At 39.7% G+C, this 20,419-nt stretch overlaps 1 protein-coding gene across 3 annotated transcripts in view; it reads right to left on the reverse strand.

The window, feature by feature from the left end:
* LOC131693408 (possible lysine-specific histone demethylase 1-like) overlaps window positions 1-20,419 on the reverse strand; it is a 303,638-nt gene that overhangs the window by 111,005 nt on the left and 172,214 nt on the right. Inside the window, exons 2-4 of one of the 3 annotated variants that reach the window (XR_009306242.1) lie at window positions 16,110-16,294; window positions 15,924-16,050; window positions 15,696-15,856 (exon numbers count right to left, since the gene is read on the reverse strand). The exons of the other annotated variants lie outside the window; for them this stretch is intronic. The gene's annotated coding sequence lies outside the window, so the exon portion shown is untranslated. The remainder of the gene's footprint in view (window positions 1-15,695; window positions 15,857-15,923; window positions 16,051-16,109; window positions 16,295-20,419) is intronic. 3 annotated transcript variants of the gene reach the window in all.

Consider the following 20,419-nt stretch of genomic DNA (forward strand, 5'->3'; position numbering starts at 1 on the left):
CTCAAGGCAGCGATCATAGCGAACCTGAACATGTTCAAGCTAGCTATGCAGAGATGCCTTGACGAGTGCCGTTTCCCCGATAGATGGAAAAAGCAGAAGTTGGTGCTGTTGCCGAAGCCCGGGAAGCCGCCAGGCGACCCATCGGCGTACAGACCAATCTGTCTGATCGACATGACTGGCAAACTGCTTGAGAGGATCATCCTCAACAGGCTAACCCCTTACGCTGAGGGTAAGTCCACAGTGGACGCTCTCAACTCAGTGATAAATACTGCCGAGATAGCGATCCAACGAAAAAGGCGAGGTATTCGATACTGTGCGTTAGTGACACTTGACGTGAAGAACGCATTCAACAGCGCAAGCTGAGATGCCATCGCGCTCTCATTACACCGGCTTAGCCTACCGGTGGGTCTGTACCGGATCTTGGAAAGTTACTTCCAGAACCGCGTACTGCTATACGATACCGATGCCGGTCAGAAAAGGGTTCCGATTACCGCCGGAGTCCCGCAGGGCTCGATCCTAGGCCCGGTGCTATGGAACCTCATGTATGACGGGGTTCTGAGACTGAAGTTCCCTCCTGGGGTCAAGATCGTCGGATTTGCCGATGACGTAACCTTGGAGGTCTACGGGGAGTCAATTCCTGAGGTAGAACTAACCGCAGAACACGCGATCAGCACGGTGGAGGAATGGATGAGCGCGAGAGGCCTGGAGCTCGCTCATCATAAGACGGAGGTAGTTATCGTCAACAACCGCAAGTCGGCACAACATGCAGTTATCCATGTGGGAGAAGTCGCGATCACTTCACAGCGAAGTCTGAAGTCTCTCGGAGTCATTATTGACGACAAGCTGACCTTCGGCAGCCATGTCGACTATACATGCAAGAGAGCTTCGACTGCTGTTGCGGCTCTATCGAGAATGATGTCCAACAGCTCAAAGGTGTGCGCCAGTAGACGTGGGTTACTGGCAGGCGTTGCCGTATCTATCCTCAGGTACGGCGGCCCGTCATGGTCAAGAGCACTGAGGGTAACCAGTTACCTAGAGAAGCTGGAGAGCACCTACCGCGTGATGTGCCTCAAAGTGATATCTGCCTACCGCACGGTATCACACGATGCATCCCGCGTGATAGCGAGCATGATGCCAGTCGGGCTGGTCATTCGGGAAGATGAGGAGTGCTGCGAGCTACGTGGAAATAGGGGAGCCCGCGAGCGCACCAGGGTGACCTCGGTCGCCAGATGGCAGCGTGAGTGGGACAACTCCTCGAAAGGTAGGTGGACCCACTGGTTGATACCTAGCATATCGAGCTGGGTGGGAAGACCCCATGGGGAAGTTCACTTCCACCTGACACAATTCATGTCAGGCCATGGCTGTTTCTGACAGTACCTCCACAGGTTCGGGCACGCGGAGGTCCCAGTCTGCCCGGACTGCCCAGGTGTAGATGAAACTGCCGAACACATACTGTTCGTATGTCATCGGTTCGACGTCGAAAGAAGAGTAATGCTTGACGTCTGTGACTGGGACACAACCCCGATACCCTTATTCGGAGGATGTGTCAATCGGTGGAGAAGTGGAACGCAGTCTCGGCTGATACCATCCAGATTGCCTGTAGGCTACAGGTAATCTGGCGAACCGAGCAACAGACGACGGGCACGGCTAACTAGTGATTGGTTAGCTGGAGCGAAAAAGGCCAAGCGCAAAAAAGGGAGTGAATGGTCTGTTTATGCCGAGGCAGGTTTGGCGCAGCGACTGGCAACCGCGTAAGGGGTAAACCCAGCAACCCCGAAGAGTGAGTGTATAGGCGTATAAGTGGACTGCCTCATGCCAAGACGGGAGGGTCGTAGCGTAGTATGTTGGGACTTAGCTATCGATGCCTCATGGCGTGGCAGAGGAGTGAAAGGGTGAGCATCCAAGTCAGTCTCACACGGCATGTTAAGGGTGAGCACAAAAGTCAGCCTCACATGGTATGGTAGAGGCTGGCACAAAAGTAAGCCTAGCAAGGAATGAAAAAGGTGAGCAGTATGTCAGCCTCGCATGGTATGTCAGAAGTGGGGCCTAAGAAAAATGTCCCACATGCGATGCCAGGGGGAGTGACAGAGGTACAATAGAGTGGCACGATCGAGAGTGAATCAGGTGATAGGGTGAGCACCCAAGTCAGCCTCACATGGTATGGGTGGGGCGAGCACAAAAGTAAGCCTAGCAAGGAATGAGTAAGGTGAGCACACAAGTCAGCCTCGCAAGGAACGAAAAAGGTGAGCACAAAAGTCAGCCTCATGTGGGAGTTTTTGAGAGTGAATCAAAGTGCGATTGAGAGAGCACCCAAGTAAGCCTCATACAGGACGTATGAACGCGTGAGTGAGAGTGAATGAGTACATTTAGTACAGCCATCCCCCTAGAAGTAATACCGAGAGGTAGTTCCTGGGAGGAACGATGGCGGAGCCCAATGGAGTTTAGTCGGTATTAATGGCAGCGTCACCATTCGGGCCCGACACGCCCCCAGTGCACCCCGTGCGGTAGATTGGACCCTACCGTTAGCACGTGTACTGGGCTAGGACGTAAAGGTCTTCTCCATTGTAAAAAAAATGTATAGGGCAATTTTTTTTCGTCAAATATGGCGTCGTTCTTATTGATGAAATACAATGTTTTTATTTCACTGTATTGGAATATATGCGCTACTATATAGAAGTACTGGTATTTCGACTTTAAAATTTTTGTTGTTAAAAATTCCTTTAAGAATGAAAAATGATTTTTACTACGTTACATTTTCATATGTCAAACACATTGAAAATATGACAATTTAAAGAAAAAAATACTTCATTTCTTATTACATTTTTTCAATGTATTACATTTTTTCAATTAACTGAAGGGTTGCTAAAATAAAAGTTTTCCTATTACTGCAGTACAACGTTTTTGAATGTATAATGCTTGCATTTTAAATGTACAGAGTTTTATTAATAGAAAATGCAAAAGTTGCAAAAGGCGATGCAGCAGACGACGAGGATGGCACGGTAACGCACCTGGGAGCACGCGCGGAAGACATTACACTACCGGCTCCGGATCTCCAAGAAATCTAGGAGGAGATTAGCCGGCTCAGAAATAATAAAGCCGCTGGGGTTGACCAAATACCAAGCGAGCTACTAAAACACGGTGGCGAGCCACTGGCTAAAGCGCTGCACTGGGTGATTACCAAGATTTGGGAGGAGGAGATTTTACCGGAGGAGTGGATGGAAGGTGTCGTGTGTCCCATCTACAAAAAGGGCGACAAGCTGGATTGCTGTAATTACCGAGCAATCACCCTGCTGAACGCCGCCTACAAGGTACTCTCCCAAATACTATGCCGTCGACTATCACCAATTGCAAGAGAGTTCGTGGGGCAGTACCAGGCGGGTTTCATGAGCGAACGATCTACCACGGACCAGGTGTTCGCTCTTCGTCAAGTACTGCAGAAATGCCGCGAGTACAATGTGCCCACACATCATTTGTTCATCGACTTCAAAGCCGCATACGACACTATCGATCGAGATCAGCTATGGCAGATTATGCACGAGTACGGATTCCCGGACAAACTGACGCGATTAGTGAAGGCGACGATGGATCGGGTGATGTGCGTAGTACGTGTCTCAGAGACGCTCTCGAGTCCCTTCGAATCACGCAGAGGGTTCAGGAATCAGGAATCAGAATATATTGGCTCAAATGGCACGTTCCCCGTACATAGTCGGGGATTTGTGCAATTTGTGCCCTTCGAATCACGCAGAGGGTTACGGCAAGGTGATGGTCTCTCGTGTCTGTTATTCAACATCGCGCTGGAAGGTGTAATAAGAAGAGCAGGGATCGACACGAGTGGTACGATTTTCACAAAGTCCGTTCAGCTACTTGGCTTCGCCGATGACGTTGATATTATTGCACGAAACTTTGAGAAGATGGAGAAAGCCTACATCAGACTGAAAAGAGAAGCCAAGCGCGTCGGACTTGCCATCAACACGTCGAAGACAAAGTACATGATAGGAAGAGGTTCACGAGAAGAGAATGAGAACCGCCCGCTTCGAGTTTGCATCGGTGGCGACGAAATCGAGGTGGTTGAAGAGTTCGTGTACTTGGGCTCACTGGTGACCGCCGACAATGATACCAGCAGAGAGATTCGTAGACGCATCGTGGCAGGAAATCGTGCTTACTTTGGCCTCCGCAAGACACTTCTGTCGAACAGAGTTCGCCGTCGTACGAAGTTGACCATCTACAAGACGCTGATTAGACCGGTAGTTCTCTACGGGCACGAGACCTGGACCATGCTCGGGGAGGACCAACGCGCACTTGGTGTCTTCGAACAGAAAGTGCTGCGTACCATCTACGGTGGAGTGCAGATGGAAGACGGCACATGGAGACGGCGAATGAACCATGAGCTGCATCAGCTGTTGGGGGAGCCGCCCATCTGTCATACCGCGAAAATCGGACGACTACGGTGGGCCGGGCACGTAGCCAGAATGTCGGACAATAGCCCGGTGAAAACGGTTCTCAATTGCAATCCGACCGGTACAAGAAGACGTGGCGCGCAGCGAGCACGATGGATCGACCAGGTGGAAGACGATTTGCGGACCCTTCGCAGACTGCGTGGCTGGCGACGCGCGGCCATGGACCGAGTGGAATGGAGGAATCTTTTGTATACGGCACAGGCCACTTCGGCCTTAATCTGTTAATAAATAAATAAATAAAAAAGTTGATTTTTTCTTAAACATTACATTCTGAGGAGTCACTTAAAGTTAAATTTCTTGTAAATAAGAATAACATTTTATTATATATGGTTATACAAATGAACAATTTTTCAACACAATTTTTAAAAATATAAAAAATTTACCGCATTTACCGCATTACCGCGCGGTGCGGTGCGGTAAATAAAGTGCGGTAAGCGGTGCGGTTTTGATATTTTTTTGCGGTTGCGGTGCGGACAATCCATTTACCGCCCACATCCGCACCGCGACGAACCCTAATACCAATATAAGCTGGGTGGGGAGAGTTGCTGTGGTTGTAGGTTTTCTAACCCCCTCGCACACCCACCCCGCATGCCAAAATAAGTTCGCAAGAAGACACCATTAATAGACATTTCCACAATTATATTAAATATAACAAGGCATGGTTATGTACAATATAATTGGCTAATAATAGGTTAAGTGTGTTCTAGGAAGTTTTTATTATGAAAAATCAACTCAAAACATTGGTTAGAGACCTGATACCTTCGGAAAACCAAAGAGTGCAAAGTAGCCCCGCACGACGGTATTAAAAGGTGTTTCATGTACTTGAAGTACACAGCAAGATACAACAGCATATGTGTATTACAAATGGAGAAAAAGGGACTCCGTCAATTTATCCCAACCGTTGGCAAAAACTTTTAGTTTTCCTTAGACTAAATTTTTAAATCACTTAAAAAAAAATAATTGTGTATTTTTATGATGAGAAAATCGAAAAATATTTTGCCGGTTTGTAAAAGTAACGATTTTTTTGCAGTAAAACAATAATGTTCTCGCTGAAACGTTCGAGATTGTTTTTCCTGGGATGAAAATAGCGAAATCAGTCCTATTTAGTGTACACACACACATTTGAATGTTTGTGACCTCAGTATTCGATTTCCACTATATTTCCCAGGTATCCCTTGGAATAAAGCAGATGTCAAGTTTATATATAGATTTGCTCTCATCGGAATGGAAAGATATTGATCAGCCGTGAATATTAATCAACAATTGTTGATCCGATTAACCAGATTCTAGAATTCCCGCAACCAGTCTTAGTGTTTTCACATGCATTTAGCAACGATTACAAACGTAACTGCATTGTTTATTGATCATCGCGTTGATCTAATTGGCAAACACAAACAGATGGTCTGCAGAATCTGATTCCGCCATTCCCGAGCCCGGTAGGAAAGTTTCCGCAAGTGTTCGGATAATTTCGTTGATCATTAATTTCGTGTAAATTGACATGACATTACAGCAAATTCCAATTCTGGTCGCATTCGTGTATTTTAGGACATCCTGGGACCAATTCCGAAAAACATTGTAGAGGAAACATATTCGAAAAACGCCACTCCTCGTTTCCTCTGCAATGTTCTTTAGAATCGGTCCTAGGATGCCCTAAAAACTCACTAATGCAACCAGGAATATAATCTAGAAAACGATATATTACTTTTATTCTATATGAAAAACTGTGAAGTTTGACATGGCGCTCGGTATTGTGTGGATTTCCTTCACAATATCTCCGGGAACCGTATTTAAAAGCAAAACAAAGCTTTGACACTATCATTCCGTTTTGGAACTTGACCTTCTGTTTCAAAAGACTTCACAACCGCTTCTTGATGTACAGGACAATTGTAGGTTTCGGGCTACGAACCTACTGATTACTATAAATCCTTTCTGGACGCTGCTCGAACATACAACGAATGGTTTATGATACCTCTGAACCGCTAAACCAGGAATCGTTCCTAGGTTACCCAAAACTTACCAATTTGTCTCCGAATTAATTCACAGGTGATGATTATGATTTTTATGTATATTCAGGTTATGCTGAGGTGTACTTCGAGCTAAAAGATTGATGAATATGGCTCGCATGGCCCTTTGACAGATCCCATGGAATTTCTTTGTAAATCCGCTTTCGGTTTTCTGATCTTAGTAATTAGTATAGCTAATGAATCTTGAATAATTTCCTGATCATTTACAGGAGGTTTAGTTGAAATCGGTTAAACATTTTTTTCGCCCAGCTGCCTAACACCGCCATTTGGCGGGGAAAGCTCGTTAGCGTACAAGTGTAGTTTCAAGTTAGTAGGTACATAACAACATTTCAATTCTACGACAAAGTGCCTACTACTGTAAAATAACTTACCAAGTGATCAATTGATAATTTTCCAATTGAATTTTACCATCACACGTAAAACAGTTCTCGTTTTCCTCCAATATCCATCTTTGAACTCAAAAATTTATATAAATAATGATTTCAATAAGCAAACAATACATTCGTATAATACGTGGGAATGTTGTGACGAGATTTCAGTGGGGGTGACAATATAAAATGATATATAGTATATTTTAGAACGATTCTTCTTAACCCCACCAAACCACGGGGATGGGCAGCAAAGGGTTAAGAGTATTTGCTGAAATTCGGACAACCCAGAAGTCGCAAAATAAGTTTTAATAAATTACAGTTTTTCTTGAAAAAGGGCATAACTAGTGGCCGTCATCCGTTCTAATAAAACAGACCACAAAAGCCGATAATCTAAAAAATATTCATCCAGTCATCCTCCCAAGTAAAAAACAACTTTTTAAAGTTACTGTCAAGAAAAATTTAAACTTGATGATATTCTGGTAGAACGAAAAATCATTTCTGTAGTGAAAATATTTAGATATTGAATATTTAAATATTTTAGGGTGTAAAAATATTTTGAACAGTTTGCAAAATTGCAGCACATTTTATGAGGATATATTCCACATCAACAATTTTTAGAAATGAGAATTATCTTTAGCTGTCTTAATAGCTTTGAATTTGTAGAATCTTTAAGCTTTAAGTTAACTGTTGAACATTATTCCATTAAGAATTTACATATTGAATTCATGAAGTTACAAGTATTCTGTACTAGAATCCGAATGCTTTTGCTGAGATTAAATTATTTGACTTCAATTACTTCGTACCCGCTCAGGTTAACGTTTCGTCTATGTAACGAATCTTTCAACTATTTGACTATTTTTTGCTGCTGAATTTTCAATACCCGCCTCTTTCCGAAAAATAAATGAATTGCATTGTTGATGTATTAATCACAAGAACAATTTGCTGGAAATCTTTCAGTGGTTAAACAGTTGGTGTAACGAGGGCGTGTACGTTTTAGTAGATGTCTTTGTAGCTCAGTGTGGTCCATAAAGACATTTTCTCTTACATTACTGTGTGCCCATGCCAATGTTCGCATTATAAATGTATCGGCGGATCGTGTTCCAATTTCAATTAATGGATCCGTGGCTTTGTGGTTGAATATGCCAAGCGCATGTGTCTTGCCGACATTGTCCAATCGTCAATAAGCGTAACATTTGGAAGGATCACAATAGACAAGACAAGCCGGATCAATGGTGTCCTTGAGTTTATTGACACGACTCGCACTATTTCATCTAGCATCTGCATGGGGCCGTAATTTGGTTGGTTGTTGCTGCTATAGGTGCCGGCGATTGGCGGAATGCTCTCTAGTGAGTGGCAGCCGGTCAGTGTTTCTGGGGTGATTGATATATCTACCGACATAATGTATACGCGAGGTGGCCGCGATACAGCAGCTGAACGTAGAGAACTATCATTTGATCTCCATTTTGGGGGTACAACGTGTCTTTACCGTGGCTGACTTTGCAAGCTGACCTTTGTTATTCATCTGTTGCCATCAATCAGAAGTGGACAGTGAATGAATTCGCCCTGATTGTTGCCAAAACGAATACTCTGGGGTATGTGAGATGGAATGCTTGTTGCATTGTTCAAAACGATGCGGAAGTTCAAAGACGTGATTCAGAAAATAAAACATGTCAGAATAGTAACAAATCGTAGCTACTCAATGTACGTTAGCAGCATATTGCTCTTACTTCGGACAAGATAATATTTGTACAAAGAATAGCGTGGTTGAAAAAACCTGGTCTGTGCACAAAGCAGTAGTAGTTTTAACAAAAAATTTCGGGTTCATGTTTTCCACGCTCATGATATCTGACGAAAGCGTGTTTAAAGTATAACTTTTGACTTGCAACAACGCAATTGTGATTTATAATATGACACATAAATGATTAATCGAGACACACAAAAAACCTAAAAACCTATTCGATTCAGCTCGGTCAATTGAGACATTTTATTTGGTGCATGCTCACAATTTTTTAGATCATTGTCTAATAACGTGTACGTTTATTTTTTCTAAGCATATGAAGCCTTTGGTGCTTCGTTAAAAAAAATCATATTACCACCAGCATCAGCAGTTGCTTAGCACCTGCGACGGATACTTTCTAATAATTATTTATTGTTCTCGACATTTCGACGTGAAGCGCTCCCCAAGTTCAACGAATTTATCTGGGGAGTAACTTTAAACTTGTGTTTCATGTGAGCGACGGAAAATGAAAGTCGCAAAGAAAACGCTTCGTAAAACCTATATATTAGAATATAAAAACCGGATAGCATAAAGCATAAGCATAAAAATCGGACTGGGCCGCTCCTTTGTAAGAGTCGGATGGAAAAGCCTTAAGTATAAAAATCGGAAAAAAATATAAACTTTTTCATAAATTTTGACCATCAATTAATGTTCTCGGTAAACAGAGGTAACATGATAAACCGACTCAATCAACTTAGCAGTGACATGAGACACTTCGTACAAATATTACCATTGGATCATTCAAGAGTTTGCAGAACGAAGTAGGCGCCCAACTAGAGGAGGGATGCCCATAATTTCTAGTCCCGCTCGAATAAAAGCCAGGATAACCTGAATAAATTATAGCAAATCAGTAGAACGAATTAAATTTAAAAAAATTAAGCGATTAATAAAAATATTCAAATTCATAAAATGAGTAGAATGATCAATATAAGCCAACTGAATAGAATAAATGAATCAAATTAGTACAGCTAATCAAATTAAAAATTAAAAAAATTAAAAAAATGTTGCTAAATAAATAGAATACATTTTATTTACAAGTTGGCTGAAATAAATAAAAGAGATGACTGAACAGAATTGATAATATTAATAAAATGAAGAAACTTAATGAAATGTAAGAACGAATAAAATGAACAAAATGAATAAAACGAAAAAAGGAACGAAATTAATAAAATGAATGAAATGATTAAATTGAATAAATAAATAAAATAAATAAAACCACTGAAAATAAAACCATTTTTAATCGAATGAATAAAATGGATTAAATAAATTAAATGAATCAATGAGCTAATGAACTAACACGAGTAAAATTTGTAAAAAAAATAATAACATAAAGAAAAAAAATTAAATTAATTACATCGATAAATTGTATAACATAAATAAAATTAAAAAAAACAAACGAAATGTATAAATTGAATAAAAAATAATTAAAGTGAAGGGGGATTATCCAACAATCGGTCAAAATCATACCAAATCTTTGTGCGTGGTTCAAGGAAAGGGTTTCCACGTTAAACGCTTGAACTTTTTTCATTTTAAAGAGTTTATTATGAAAATATACTACACCTTCAGAAACTCCAGCTAAATCACTCTGATTTTATTAACCATTCCCGTGAATGCCGGAGGGTAAAGCTCGCGTGTCGAGCCAATAGACGATTTGAAAAATGTTTTTTTCACCTCCGTTTAAGAAGATGCTGAAGCAGGGGCTTTTTGACGGCTTTTCGTGACAATGTGCATGATTTTCTGAGAACATTCCATTCAGCACAAATGAAAAAGCTTATTTTAGTAATTCATAACATTTACTTTTTCCATCCAAATTTAGTGATTTCAAGCTTAAAATTCGTGTAAATAGGTTTTTCGGAACATGTCCAATGGGAAATAGACACAAAAAGAATGACCGGAACGGTGAGAATGAAGATAATGCGCTAAAAATTTAACTTTTTTATTGGATACTCTGAAAAAAGGTATGTCATCAAGCAGGAATCGAACCTGCGATCTCCCAGTCTCTAGCCTTAGCGTTAACCACTCCACCATCGAGGAGCTGTGATGATGTCATCCCAAATTTGCAACAGTTTCGTGATCACCGCCACACTCCCAATACCTGCCAATGGACCCATCGACCCCCAATGTCTCCTATAAGCAAATCGTCGCCGCCCCCCCCCCCCCCAAATCTGTCTCGTTATCTATTTTTAGCCCCAGTGGATCGCGTTCGTGCTTGATATTATGATATTATCACTGTTTACGTCCCATTAGCTAACTCAGACACCGTCAGACTTTTGTAATGAATAGAAGCTATGTAGACGGTACTGATCAGACAATTACTGTTGTAGTATTAAAATCAGTTTGCCTAAATTTTTTTCTTCAATCAAATTTATTTTAGTTTATGTGGGTTAAAGTTATTCCAAGAAGAAAGAGCTACAAATTTGCTGAAAGCATCATCTCAGTACAATCACTTGAAAGAAAATTTATGAAAATATCTCACTTGTGGAAGGATTAATCGGCAAAGCTACAATATCAAATGGAAGGGCATACCCGAGAAGGGGAAAATAACTGCGAAATATTAAATTCAGGTAGTCCGCACTAGGGTTGTGGTTTCCCGTAATTCCGGTACCGAAAATCCCGGGAATGCCAACCCATTTTTGGTACCGTAATACCGGTACTGAACAAAATCCAGTACCGGCATTTTCGGTACTATACAATTTTTTATGACAAATACGTTAACTCTGCAGGGGGATCTGTTTCAAAATGTCGGTCTGCAAGATAACGTTTAATTATATTAATTTGCCTTCTAGATAACTCGTTGAGATAACACCTTTGTGTGGGAATGAGGTGGGGCCATCATCATAATAATTCTAGAAGTTAAAGTTTTATTAGCGACATTCTGATTGGTTTCCATTATTCACTGGGTGGCGCGTAATAAGACTATGGTCTAAGTCATGTCTGTATTTGGTTTGCTCTTAAACCTTTATCTATAAACGAACGAACAGCGATTTAGTAGCTAACAGTTTTAGACTTGGTGAACTGCTTCAAATGGGGCGATTTGTAATTATTGGTGATCGGAAAATTCAGCAAAACTCCATAGTTTACAGGAAAGCAAGGAGCCTTGATATGCATTTGAGAATAGTAGGCAAACGACATAAAAATCGAATGCAATTTTCAGTAAAGCAAGAGAGGAAATGCGATAAACCTGCTGGGATTTACTGCCATTTTCGCTTTGATTTACTGTTGTTAATAGGGTTTCATACATTTACCATCTGTTCAAGTCGACGAAAATCGCACCATTTAGCAGTTATTGATTTCAAAGTGGCCTAGATTTAGAAATAAAAGAAGGTGCCCTATTCGAAAAATATCTTCTGTGAAATGAGTCTTGCCATTCCGAAGCAATTAAAAACAATAAACATGTTTTGATCAGCACAAATCAATCATCTGAGAATAAAATCATCAGTTTGAGCATTTAATTTCAGTTCACTGGAATACATTAATAATACTAAAATAAACATATAGATACACGCTCTAATATGGCATATATTTCTGAAAGGGAAACAGTTGTCCATCTTACCATTGGTATTGAGACATCAAGCCCAGGACCAGTTACTCCAGCTCCGGTGCTATCGTTCATTTTTGATCCATCTGTGTAGAAATTAATCGATCCTGGTAGAATATTCCGGCCTTCTGTCTCCCAAGTTTGACGGTCCATTTCGACCACTTGGTCTATTAGATGAAATATAGATATTGTCGTATGAAATCCGTAACCAAAAAGCCATCTCTTCTTCAAAGATGCTATTTGGCCTTAAATTAGCCGTTTTGTAGTTAATAAAAAATGTATGTATTTGGTCTTGTTTCAATTTCTATGAATGGAATAAAATTAGTTTGAGCAATAGTTTCGGAAAATAATTCGAAATATTAAATCTAAATTGACAAACTCAGTTTCAAACGAAAAATAGCTATAACAAAAGCGAGCTTAACTTAATCCAATATCGTAAAGATATCACTAATTTACAATTGATACATTTTCCGAGCGCTTAATGGATGGGTGCAGTATAATTCGGTATGCAACCGCAGCACGCAACCATAAATTCAGTCCATCAAATCGTTTCGGATGAAGTCTACGAACGAAAATCTGTAAAATTTTCGTTAACGGATATAAATTAACCCAAATTATGTAATCACCGTTGAAGAAAATAAAAGCGAAACAAAAACCCCGGAGGGACCGATATTCTAAAAATTCCTTTCGTGCAATCGGTACCTGTTGCAGGCGGAACCGAGTGAGCATCGTCCGCTATTAGCCGGCTTTGAGATGCAACCTGCAGCAGCAAACGTTCGTTTTTTGTTCTACCGACAGACGCGGGGCTTCAACTGTGATGGGAAGGAAGCAAACCGTCGTAAACTAGTAATCATAGGATTAACCGCGTAGTTCGTCTACACATCAGGTCAGCTTAAAGTGCATCGGCGACATGTTGGTTCGGATGGAAGCAGACGGAGACGAAAGAGTAGTGAACATCAGTTTCATCCCACTATCATCAACCGAGGAATGCCGTAGCAGCAACAGGGAACTGGAGGATAACTTACGTTGTACCTGGTTTATAAGCGAAGAATAGACTTGAATGTCCTGATTATCCGACCAAAAAAACTTTCCACAAAGGCACAGAGGCGTGTACAGTAGTCTGGCGATGGCGATGATCGATTTGCTTCAAGGCCAAAATGTTGACTGCTGAAGATGGACTTGCATCGGCTCCCGAAGGGAAAGTGAGCTAATAAAAAGATAAGTGCCATTCTTTTGTTCTTTCTTTTTGTTATTTGGCTGAAGGCGGTTCACGAAAATTACCTTCATTTCGTAGATAACGGCTGTAGGCAGCGAGCGCTAGCTAAGGTAATCAGAAGGCGGACTAGAATCCGATCAGGAGGCTCAACAAGTAAATAAATACATAAACATGAGTCGGCCGGTATTGTTATTCACTAAATGGGAACCGCTAGGCCGATATTCTATCGCGTTCTATCAAATATATTATGGTTATTAAACATTTATAGTCCGTTGTTACGAACCGTACGCACACCGCGAACAACCGGCATTACATCATGGTACAAAATGTTTACCAGTGCATTTGAATTTTTATCCATGATTTTTATTTTGTTTTGATGTAGGACGTCTTTGTTTTCGATGCACTTTGCAAACTCAACGAAAATGGTATGTAACGAAAAGTGGTTAGATTTTAAATTTTTATTATAATTCAGCCATTTCACGATAAATTTTAGAAAATTTTACACCTATCGGAATATTTCAATAATGCTTGACATAGACAAAGTATCACGCATTTGCATAAAAAATATAGCTCTTCCACGCGGGAATTACCGCATCCGCACCGCGAATGTTGTGGTGCGGTAAGACTATTTTTACAGCAATTGCGCTACGGGAAATAGGGATTTACCGCGTGGTATTACCGCAACCGCACTTTTCAATGTTCGTGTAATTGAAATGTAAATGGTATAATATTTATATAGCTTAATCAGCGTGAGTTCAATGTTGTCTTCATATATACTTCATGGTGGAGAAGGAAAGGGATAGCATTAGTGGGAGGGGGGAGGATGCATCGGGAATCATCTAACTTATTTTAGTATACGGGGTGGATGAAGGGAATGCAGGAGGAAGGTAGGTCTGAGAGGGGGTGGTGAGAGAAGAGAGGGGGTTGAGAGGTAGGAGGTGGAGGAGTAGATGGAGGGTTCAACACCGAACTTCATATTATACCTTCCATTTGAGACTAGTGAGACTAGTTAGTGAAAATTGGTTCAGTCATCAGTGACCGCAATAACCAACCTGTAACTCCGGAACCAAAAGTCAGAACTGTATGAAATTCAATAGCAGTCATTGGGATATTATATCATTCATTTGAAATCATTTTTGTAAAAATCGGTTAAGAGTTTGCTGGGAAATAGGCGTGACATAAGCTCGGGAACTTAGTGAGTTCCCCGGAAGCATCAAGATCCGTCATAGGCGACCAATGTGGTCAAAACTACTTTGATTGGTACTAGTGATCTAGACGCGCTAATCCAAGTAATATTGAACGAATTTCAATATGTATTACATCATTCGGACATCATATGGTTACCAGTTTATATGGGAATTTCCTGTGTGACCGCACTGTAAATCGTTTCAGCCATCTCTGAGAAAATTGAGTGACATTATTTGACACACACATCCATACATACATACACACAGACATTTTGCGATCTCGACGAACTGAATCGTATGGAATATGACACTCGGCCTTCCGGGCCTCGGTTGGAACATAGATTTTTGGAGTGATTGCATAGCCTTTCTTTATATGAGAAAGGCGAAATGGTTCGGTGGTGCAACGGTTTCGGCATATGTTAAAAATAACTGTCGGCGGCGCGGTGTGGCGGCGCGCATATCTAACCGGAAGTTACCATCTTGGATTTCAAAATGGTGTCAATAATCATTTTCAGTCATCTACTGAGCACTCGCTTTTAATTGACACCCCTATGGATGATGGTTATCACTGTGGCACCCACCGTCTTCAGTTCCACAATTGCATCAATAAACTATATCGGTCTTCTACTGATCACCCCCTTTCAAATGATATATTGATGATGATTTCACCGTGGAGCCGCCATCTTGCTTTTCAAAATTGCATCAATGATCAATTTCGGTCTTCTACTCACTAACGACGCTGAATCACTGGATAAAGACTCGACATGTCTATCATTTGTTTAACATTTATCTGTCAGTGTAATTCTAATCGAGCACGAGACTTGCCAATGGCCCTCGTTCCAGAAGGGTTCGAAGCTATTTTTTTCGGGTTGTGTGCTTCTGACAAACAAATAAATAACAAAAAAAAGATAGAGATGGCGAGTCTTTACCGAGATTTGTGATTTGAAGAACTTCTCATTGCATATAAATCTATGAGTCCAAAATGCTGGAATGATAGAAAAGTATATAGATTTTTTAAGGTTCTCCTGGGACAGTTTTCCGATAGCCAAGATTGGTCCTATTCATGTCCATTGTGAAGGATCGATGGAAAATAGTCGTATGTAGGGCAATTCAAAAAAAAATTACTTGCATTTATGATGTTCCTTGAAAACTCATCCGTCACCCAACTTGGATGCCGAACTCACGGTGATTTTGAATAATTCTGGAACCGGTCAACGGATTCGAACGTTAGGAGGGACACATAAACTTGACTAAATTACAGATCTGGAAATGAAATGAGCGAAAAACTAAAATAAAATTTTAAGAAAAATTATGAACTAGTATGTGCTGTAAAGGTGATATTATAAAACTAACCGATTTAATGGGGATGTAACTATTTCAGTTCTAGTTCCACATTCAAACACCCATGTAAAATAAAACTCTGCAGAACCATACACTAAGTTCATTGTTTTAGTATCAAACGGTAACCGGTATAAAAACACTGCAATTTATTAAATAATTTAATTTGTTTGGCAAATATTCGATTAAGAAATACTTAACCTAAAGGTTGTTTTCCTAAGTTGTCATGTGTCAAATGTCATATTTCTGGAAGAACTGAATATTTCCTTTGACGAGCGTGGGCTTCCTCATCACAGTCCTCATTATGGAGCTAATCGTTTTGAATATGTTTCCTGGATAGATGATATTTTTGCTAGATGGATCAGCCAAAGAATGCCAATCAGCTGCTGAAATAATAGATTAGTTAATGTTACTGTTTGTTACTGTTAAATAAACTAGTAAATTAGGTTTCAATGGGGAGGGTGTATAGCAAATTGCAAAATATAGGAGCAGAAGAGCAAGCTAGAACGATAGACTAAAAATAAGTAATCTAGAACGTGAGTCGATGGTTGTGATAGATTAAAATTCCTTCGCGAATTATATTGAACGCTCTTGAAAAAGTCGCATTTTTATGTCACCGTAGTTATGTCCTGTGCGCAATCCTTTAATTTTTTTAGAGATCTCATGAAATATAGACGTTTATGCATTCTAAAGATATTCGGCATCAAAAACACGAATTCGATTTCAGAAATAAAATGCGGACAGACCAAGGGGTGAGTCGCTTAGAACAATGTGCCATACACACTGTATCACCTACCATAACACGATATAAGATAACGATTCACAGTAATACACGATCATTTCACTCGTTACCACAATGTGTGGCACAATGAGGCACACTTTTGACAACTCAAAAACTATCAACAAAGTGTAGTTGAATAATCATAGCATCCATTGCTTTTGTTTTACTGAACACCATGGCACAGCGTGGCACATCGTGGCACACTGCGGCACAAGCTACCACGCTGTTTGTTTGTGAGCACAATTCGATTTGTGCTAAGCGACTCACCCCTTGGGACAGACTTATATTTTCGTGTTTTGGAATAGCGCCAGAAAGGCAGCGAGCACAAAAAGGATGCCGTGATAAACTCATACGCTCATTCTCAGCTGGATTTATTTATCCGGAGAAATATTGAGTTGTATTTATCTGGAGAAAGTTATATGAGTGCCAAAAACTTTTCGTGTGAAAATGTGAGTTTTTACTGTCGAAGTGGTAAATTATCCGAATGCTGTGAATGAGTGAAAAATGCAATACGCCTGAGAAAAACATGGACAGTGCTTTGTTTGCATTTCGTATGGCAACTGCCGATTTTACATTCACTTTTATTATCTGCAAAAACATTAAACGATTTGGTAGAGGATTAGTTGTTTATTTGGATACAAATGTAGTACGTGACCCCCTAGCAGTTTACCTGAAAGTTGGTAGTTTGGCTCTATTTGACACACCACTTTTGTAATATTAGTTCCTAATACAGTTTCAGTCTAGTTAATTGTGAGATGAAGCTGTTTTAACCGTTATGTGTCCAACAAAAACACCTTTAACAGGCCAACAACGGTACACACAAATTGAAATGCTCTTAACTATGGCTTCCTTTGACCGATTTGGACATTTTTAGATGTTTTGGATTCGTCCACTTTTTGATTCTGAAAAATTAAACCGGATGAATATATCGGGTTCTTGGTAATCCGGATTTTCCGGAGTAATGTTCCAGTACTAGGGTATGATTTGTGAATTTTAATAATGTCCTAGCAATATGAGTATTAAAACTTTCCAAATTGACTCGAAAGTCTATTATTTATTGTTACAGGATTCTATGGTAATTTGAAAAATGGAATTGGAATGGAATGGCCACTCACGGCCCCACGAGAACCTGCTCCGGAATGTCCGTCCGAGGTCAAATTACCAAATGGTTCCAAAACCACGAGATACAGCCTGTTGATGCAATTCCAAGAATTTTGATACCCCTATTGCTAGTAATCCATTGAAATTCACATATAGTATCCCAGCACTGAAACATGCTTCCGGAAAACCGGATTCCTGGGAACCGCATGAGGTAACCCGATTCATTCAAGTCTTAAAGTGGATGAGTTCCTGAATCAAAAACACTCAACAACCTCAAAATTGCTTGGAAATTACCTTAGTTATTGTCATTTCAGTTTTGTGGGTTGCCGGGTACCCCCGTCGGCCTGTTACGTAATAAAAAAATTCGAGAGCCCCTCCTCACTCTCCCTCTTACTATATCATACTATATCATATTATTAACCCAAAAGCTTGACTTAATGAAGTTCAAAGATTCACAAATTTTCAATTTCCAGCTATGGATAAAACAAGGGAATTTCATTAATTGAAATCTAACAAGTTACCCGGGTACCGCATCGGACACATAACGGTAAAACATCAAAGTCACGGAAAGAACTATGTAGACAAGAATAAGGGCTTGACCATAGAATTTTCACGCTATATTTTATCTTCAAATACATTTTTTCTATAGACTCTATAGCATGATCCTATTTCTCAGAAAACGTTTTGAGTTTGAATATTAATTGTTATGTCTTATTTTGCAGTTTTTGTAGAACCATAAATCGAAAATTTCTAAGTGGGCTACTGCTCAAATCCTAATTTATTTTAATTCGTTTTCACACATAGATATCTGGTTTCCAAAAAATACTATAGCAAATTACCTAATTATATACTATGTCCATATTACCCATGTTACTTTCCGTAACACTGCATACAATAGCATAACGTAATCTGCGTTCAACATATCATTACTTACTTTCCGTAACACTGCATACAATAGCATAACGTAATCTGCGTTCAACACATCATTACTTACAGCATTATTTCACTGATAATTCAGAAAGAAGTGAGCTTCTCCAAACAATCATCAATCCCAGTTGAATGAATAAATAAATAATAGCCTACTGTTCTTACCTATTTTTACTTTCTAGCATAGTTCGCAGCCTAAGGCTAATTAAAGTAACTTCATTTGCATCAGCGTATAACTTTACCAAATGAAAAAAACGCTGAACGTCACAACGGATAAAGAATCAGAACAGCGCCTTAAACTCGCGTATCGTAAATTAAGGTTACTTTGTTCATTCGAAACTTTTTTGTAGATTACTTATTCGGTGAGAATAGTTGATCGAATAATTTTCAATTCCATTTTACACTAAACTGATAAAATAATGTTTTATATTTTATGAGAATACTGTCCGACTTTTTGTTCAAAAAACTACACACAAAAATTTACCTAACCCTATTTTTCTCAGGGTTCCTAAAGTGTCTTTTTGTTCTAAAGCAAATGAATTTAAAACTTTAGCGACAGTAACAGCTTACTTTTCCTTAGATTCTAATATGCCAAATGAATTTTTTAAAACAGGCTTTTCGAAATCAATTATTTATTATCAATTAAAATTTTTTATGAGACTAGTTCGCAATTATATCAAACTATTTCAAGCTTCAGTTTGCAGTATTTTTTCTATGTAATGCTCCAACGTCTTAAAATACATCAAACTTTTTTTTAATTCATGAACCACTGAAATAAAACTAATTTAGTAGTCGAAATGCTTTTAAGTTTTTTTGTTCTAATCGGTCTCAAATTACACGAATTTTCGTGACTCTAATTTTAGAATTTATTGAAATACCTTGTTCAGTTCAGATTGATGTCCAACAATGGATAGCATTTCAGAATTAGTTCAAACAAACATTTGATTGAAAAACATTGTTACTAAGAATCTAAAGTGGATGAACATGCAAGTGATCACCCCGGAATACGAAAATCAATTATGAATATTTTTTGCAAAATAGCAGCAAGTGAACAATTTCTGGGAAGACCATTAAATTTTGTTCTACATACATCAATCAGTACATGGTTTAAAATATGTTGTGTTAAAAATATGTAATAATTACCTCATAATCATAATCACCCCGATTTACGGTAACCTTCCGTCCGGATGCATGTTTCTGCTCCGTTCCTATTGGCAAGATTTACAACCCTTCACAATCACGGTACCGGCGCGGTTTCGATCTCGCTGGCATCTGGTTTGCCCATTCTTCGGGGCAATTTTGCCTTCATTTCATTCAATGAATTTTTTTCCCATAAGTATTTAGAGCAAATAGCTTGACTTAGTCTGTTCAATTGCAGCCGATAGCAAGTAAAAAAGTTGATCGTAGGTTGGCATGCAAGTTGATCGTAAGTTGGCATGCCAGATATTTTCCTAGGTACCTTTATCAAAATATTTTTTCACGGCAGCAATTTATGGAAGTACAATACGCAACGGAACAATAAAGCAGACAGACAAACACTGTTAATGTAAAATTCTGGTTTATCGGTCAAATTTGTTCGCAATAGCAGTAGGAAGTAGTAGTAATTTTTCACGAATTATGCCACGTTAAACCAATGAAAATTTTCACTGTTTTCCTACCCTTGTCAAAATTAAATCATTTAACGTCGATGAATATTTATCTG

Source organism: Topomyia yanbarensis, chromosome 3 (assembly GCF_030247195.1).
Source record: "Topomyia yanbarensis strain Yona2022 chromosome 3, ASM3024719v1, whole genome shotgun sequence".
In the NCBI taxonomy this organism is placed as follows: Eukaryota; Metazoa; Arthropoda; class Insecta; order Diptera; family Culicidae; genus Topomyia; species Topomyia yanbarensis.